The following is a 6171-nucleotide window of genomic DNA, read 5'->3' on the forward strand; positions in this document are numbered from 1 at the left end:
TTTAAGAGCATTATACGAGAAGCCCTCCAGTTGGCAGGGCTTCCGAATTTATCCGACATTTTTCATTTTCTGGAGAGGTTTGATCTTCAGGGGCTGAATAGTAAAGCCAACAGTTTGGGCCGGTGCTTTGATAACATGTTTAACATACTCATTGAGGAGTAACTAGCACAGAGGGCTGATATGCCACTCGAGTACAGTTATGAAGTGAAGTAGTTTTCTGGATGTAATGTTGGACGTGAGAGAAAATGGCACACAGCTTACTCTGGAGAACATCAAAGCGCTACTCATGGTAAGGCATATTGCTCAGAATAATTTGACATGAAAGGAAAATCTTAACCGCATGGTTATGATTTCTTCGCATGCACAGATCTATTAAATACACTCATAGAGACTAATAGTAAAGTCTTATCAGTTATACGGGTGTGTACAATAAAATTTATTTAGCGGAAAATAAAATCGATGGATAATACGTTATCAATTTGATTGTGTAAGTTTTTAAAGCATCAACATTTTGGAACATATTTATTATCATATTTATTATCAGGAAATTAGAGAGCTAAAGAAATATTAACGTTTGATTAGATCATATTACATGATATATCATTTTTTTCACCTTCTTTTAACTCTCTAACATTCTGATGATAGATCGTTTATGTAATTCAAAATTTAATCATATTGATGAATAATTGTGTTGCTTTCTCCTCCATTCAAAGAAGTGCAGACATTTATTAGTTAAAACTAACTGAAGCTAAAGATACTAGTCCTCCAGGCATCTTCCTCCTATTTGGCTAGGAAACTATGAGATGCCAGTCTCCAAAGCATCTTCATCCTCTTCTTCACACAGATGTGACTAGAAAATCATATCTGGGCTAAGAAATCAGGGATACGTTCTATAGCAGTATAACAATGGTTAGTTTATTTTCAAATTTATTTTTCTATGATTTAAAGGGGAATACCAGAGCACGGACATTGATACATCTAGCATATTTTTTATCCATAAACACATGGACAGTTTCTTAGACCTTATTTTGTTATACACTGAGGACAGCAGGTCCATACATTTTTAAACTATTTTCTTACTAAAACCTTGAAATATAATCTATTGATAGAATCAGATTCTAACTTCCTACATACCGTTCCATTTTAGTTGTCATAATGTGATCCCCATAAGTACTCGGAGCATTATATTATAGGTTAGCCTACTCATGACCATCACTTCAGTTTTTGTATGGCACAGCGCTTTATAAAACTCAAGTCAAATTCATCATTCACACAGTTGCCACTGTTAATAACACTCCCTAAATTGTGCTTTTGTCAAGACATGTTTATTGCAGGGATCGATACAACTTCAGCAACAATTGAATGGACAGTGACAGAACTTCTGAGAAAACCAGCACTGATGAAAAAAGCCCAAGAAGAGCTGGATGATGTTGTGGGTGTGCTGAGAAGAATGGAGGAGGCAGACATAGCAAATCTTCCATAAAAATTGCAGGACTTCCTGGGCTCACATTATATTCAGAAGTTAGTTTTAATATGTTTATTGAGGATTATCAAAATTAATATATCTATTTTTAGATAAATATATGAAAATATATCCAGAGATAATTTTGTTAGTTTTAATATGTTTCTTTGAGTATTATGAAAAATAACATACCTATTTTTACATAAATATATGTAAAATACACGAAGAGATATAAACATAGAAATTAATATCTCTACGTTCTTTTTAATTTAAAACAAACCAACTCAATCACACTCTTAAATAAAAAAAATTAAATGCAACATATTTAAATGATACAAAATTACATGACCCTTACAAGAAGAAGTGAAAAAAAATCAAAGATATTCTTCTTTACTCTATATGATCCTAAAAACTCAAATTTATATGATAAATTATATCTATAATTTACTTAATTTAAAATGAATTTAAATTGATGTATAGATTTATTTGTGCTTGTAAACGCCTAAATGAGATATCATTTTGAAGAAAAGCAAGTATGATTGAATAGAAATTACTTTAAATTGAAAACATGCACTAAACAATGATTTGGACAAAGTATGGACATTCACATAATTAAAATGCAATGCTACCATTTGATTTGGTGCAGAAAGTGAAAGGCACAGGAAAAAAACTATTTTTTTAATAAGCAATGAATAGATTTGGGGAAAAGGCTTTAAAAAATTTCTAGCAAATACAATTAGCATGCTTAAAGCCAATGCAAAGTCCCCAATCCAGTAGAATATATATTACACCTAAAAATGGTTCAATATCTTTGTTGATTTTTTTTTTTCAGAAACCACAAAAATCACAGACAAACATGTGTTAAATAAGAAAAAATATTTAAAGACGAGTACAATTTTTGTAACAATTGTTATCCCTAGGAGGAGGACTTGAAGTCAATATTATGAGAGCCTTGGCTTTCTTAAACAAGGGCTGCAAGGCAGCGAAGTTCCTGCCAAAGCCTGGAAGGATAGTTTTGATTTGTTTTTGTTTGTGAATACATGACATTTGCTTTGGCAGAACAGATCTTTGTTAAAAGTATTAATGCTAGACAAAGGAATAATGGTGTATTTTTGCCTTTACCTTGCCATGAGTCTAGTTCTTCAGTTACAAACAAGGCAAACATTTGAGCCCTGCAAAATCCTTCCTGCAATCATCTCGGTACCAAGTTTTTCTCACGATCCCAAATGTTTCTACATTCAGCAAATAAGACAACCATTAACTATAGAAAATCTTCAAATGAGACACTATTTTGAAAAAATCAATGCTAACAAGATGCTGAAATGCAACTAGTTAATCTTGGCTTTCAATGGCAATCAAGGGAAAAAGTATTTATCAAGTCAATAGGATTATCTACAAAGTTATAATTAGGTGTGACAAATGCTTCACTCATGCTCAGAAAATATACCGTTCAATGCCAATCCACCGTAGCATCGCAACAACACATTTACACTTAAGAATAGAAACGCATTTACACTTAATAAAATTTTAAAGATATAAACAATGTTTACAGTCTGTAGGTGAATGTTGCATGACTGCAATTTTTCAGTTTATAGATACTCTAATACCAAAAAAAAATGTCCTGGACATGAGTCAATTATTGAATCCAAGTGATTATCTACAAGATGAATTATCTTTGTTGTATGCCATTGAAATTAGAAAATGAATTCTTGTGTCAACCAATTCCATATATTATTTAATTGCAAACCTCTGAATTACTCAGAAGTGGGAGAATGATTAAAATAGATTGTCATGTATGTTAATTAACTAATAGCATCCCTTATTGTAACAAACACCCTCCTATATATTTGTGCTTAAAACAAAGCCGAAATTTTGTGGCCTTGATTAATCTCTGCTAAGTTTCTTTGAGAAATGTCATTTCTTTGAGTCCAAAGAACCTTCATCTCTATAGCTAGCATTTAAGCAAATGCAATTTGCACATTCAAAGATTGAAAGTGGATTCCTATTGGATGTTGTAGTTGTGAGTGCCCTGGTAGACATGTACACAAAATGTGAGAGTATAAAAAAGGCAAGTGAACTGTTTGAAAAAATTTCTCAATGAGATGTGGTCTTATGGACTGCAACTATTTCAGGATATGCACAAAATGGGCTTGTTGAAGAGGCCTTGGGAAATTTTAAGCAAATGCAATAGGCAGGCATAAAACCAAACTGCACAACCTTTGCCAGCATCCTGCCAACGTGTTCCAAAATGAGAGCTTTGAAACAGGGTATGGACATCCATCAAAGTATCATTGAAAGTGGATAATGCTCAGATGTTGTAGTTGCAAATGCCATGTTAGATATGTATGCAAAATGTGGAAGCATAACAAGGCACGTGAATTGTTTGATAATGTGGTCTCGTGGAATACAATGACTGCATGATTTGCACAAGGTGGCACGGTTTCTTCCAGATTCAAAACATGTACTGAATGATGCGGAGGGATAAAAAGATTTTTTCCTCTACCACCACAGTAAGGGGCTGGCAATTGCATTTGGCTTGTTAAATACACCCCTTGGAACAACTATTAGAGTCATTAATTTTCTTCGAGTATGTGTTGACTGCCACACTGCAACCAAGTTTATCTCCAAAATTGTTGCACGACAAATTATTATGAGAGATGCAAACCAGTTCTATCATTTCAAACAAGGACGATATTCTTGTGGAGATAATTGGTGATGCCAAGTGAAGTAACATGCAAAAACAATCTTGCATTGTAAAAGGTGCATTGTGTCATACAATAGCAAGAAGATACCCTAATAAGTACCTTTATTTCCTAAATTCAAGCTCTGCCCATGACCAAAAAAACTCTCGTTTGAAGGGAATCAACTGCAGCCCATTAAATTAAAACCTTTTAAAATGTCTTCCCTGGTATGTGACACCTGATAAACACCACCATTCACAGAGCACACACCCCACACGGATTTTCACTGCAATAACAAACAAAAAATTACAGCAATTAGAGGCTTCTAAAAGCATTAAACCTCAAGCCTTTGAAGTTTTAGAGATGGCGGCGCCTCCATCGTCTCTGACATCAGTTGCAACATATCTGTCGATTCTAATGTTGGGATTTCTTGTAAAACATATCAAGGGGCTTGTTTTTTGGGTAAGAGCGCAAGCCCTTTCCAAAGCCTGATACAACCATATTTGAGACAAGAACATCATAGGGCTTTGTTATTAAATTAAAACCTCTTAAAATGGCTTCTCTGGTATGCGACACTTGATAAAAAGGAAGAAAAATTAAACAATTGGAGAATTTCTCAACACCCAGATCAAAATTTTCCGTTATAAAATTCTTACAATCAAAGACCAAAGCAAGGGATCCAAAGTTAAAAAGCAACCTATTTCTAGAATCTCCTAACCATGACTGGATATAAAAGAAAAAATGAGATAAAATTTAATATTATCAGCATTTAGATTTTCTGTTCCTGATCTTTCTAACATTGTGATGATGAATTATAGAGTTGATGAAAAAATACACAATCAAACTCAGAAACAATCGGTAAGAAATATTTACCGCTTCATATGTGACATTATTGTTGTGTGTCTCCCCTGCAACTAGCTGTCCCGCCTGCAAAAAAAGATAATGCTAGATTCATCAAAATTTCCTTTTGAAAGCTCTGCTTTTTGGGTGCACAAATTTCTTTTGCATCATGACAAATCGGTGAGAGTGGTAATTTTTCAATAATAGCCAAAGCATCATAGACATTCCATAAACACCAGATCTTTCTGCCGAAATCTAGCTTTTCAAGATACGCAAAAATAGGCTAGAAATAGAACACAAAATCTCTTAAGCTAAACATATTTCTTACCATATCAGAGATTTTCCACAAGACTGCCAAGAAATCGACGCTATATAGAAAACTAAACACAATAGCAGGATTTTTGTGTTCCGAAGATTTAGAAAAGGGTGTTCATCACTGCTTTACAGCAAATTTGATATATAGAAAAAGAAGAAAATTGTCCAAAAGTTTGCTAAGAAAGTAATTAAAATAATTGCTAAGAATTCCTTGTATACAACATGTACCTTCTCTTTTTATTTCTGTGCCTTGTTTTATATTTCTATTGACATCTGCCATATGACGTGTCTGCATTTCCTTTGAGCGCAGGGACTGTTCGCTGCATTTGCTGAGCCCTACGCCCTCCACAGCTTTCTTTTCCATTAAAAAAGACCCCTCTGTGATGGAGAACGCACGATAGAATAAAATGTGTAAGAAATTCGAGAGCACATCATTCCCTATTTCATTCGTCATGCCGAGACAAGTATCCAAAACGTGGAAGCACAAAACCACCATTATTCCATACTCTGCACTTTGCCTGTGATTTCACCAAATGTTGCAGGAACTAACAACTACTCCATTTCCTCTTCACCATTCTACTCAATCTCCATCCAGGGAGATGTAATAGAAATTAATGCACAAGAGAATGAAAGCTGTCATAATTATAGGATAAAAAGCTATAAAGATACATATAAAAATGTGGAGAGAGATAATAAGAAAATATATATTTCATTTTAATATTATAATTCTTTTTCATATATACAAAATTGTAAATAAATTTTAATCAATTCTATAAAAATAGATTTAAGTAGTAATAATATAATATTAAAAATAATAATTATAATATTATAATAACAATAATATTTAGTAATAATTAATATAATATAATAATA

The 6171-nt window shown here is 33.2% G+C and overlaps 1 long non-coding RNA gene across 2 annotated transcripts; it reads right to left on the bottom strand.

Annotated features, from left to right (window-relative positions):
* Positions 1-2306: 2306 nt before the first annotated feature.
* LOC131038992 (uncharacterized) lies at positions 2307-5934 on the bottom strand. 2 transcript variants are annotated; one of them, XR_009104590.2, is made up of 3 exons: positions 5527-5934; positions 5017-5070; positions 2307-2694 (listed from the first exon to the last, which is right to left on the bottom strand). It is a non-coding gene; the product is annotated as an uncharacterized LOC131038992 (long non-coding RNA). The 2 variants fall into 2 exon arrangements; XR_009104589.2 differs by lacking the exon at positions 5527-5934 and adding an exon at positions 5312-5501.
* Positions 5935-6171: the final 237 nt, after the last annotated feature.

This window comes from Cryptomeria japonica, chromosome 4 (assembly GCF_030272615.1).
Source record: "Cryptomeria japonica chromosome 4, Sugi_1.0, whole genome shotgun sequence".
Taxonomy (NCBI): Eukaryota; Viridiplantae; Streptophyta; class Pinopsida; order Cupressales; family Cupressaceae; genus Cryptomeria; species Cryptomeria japonica.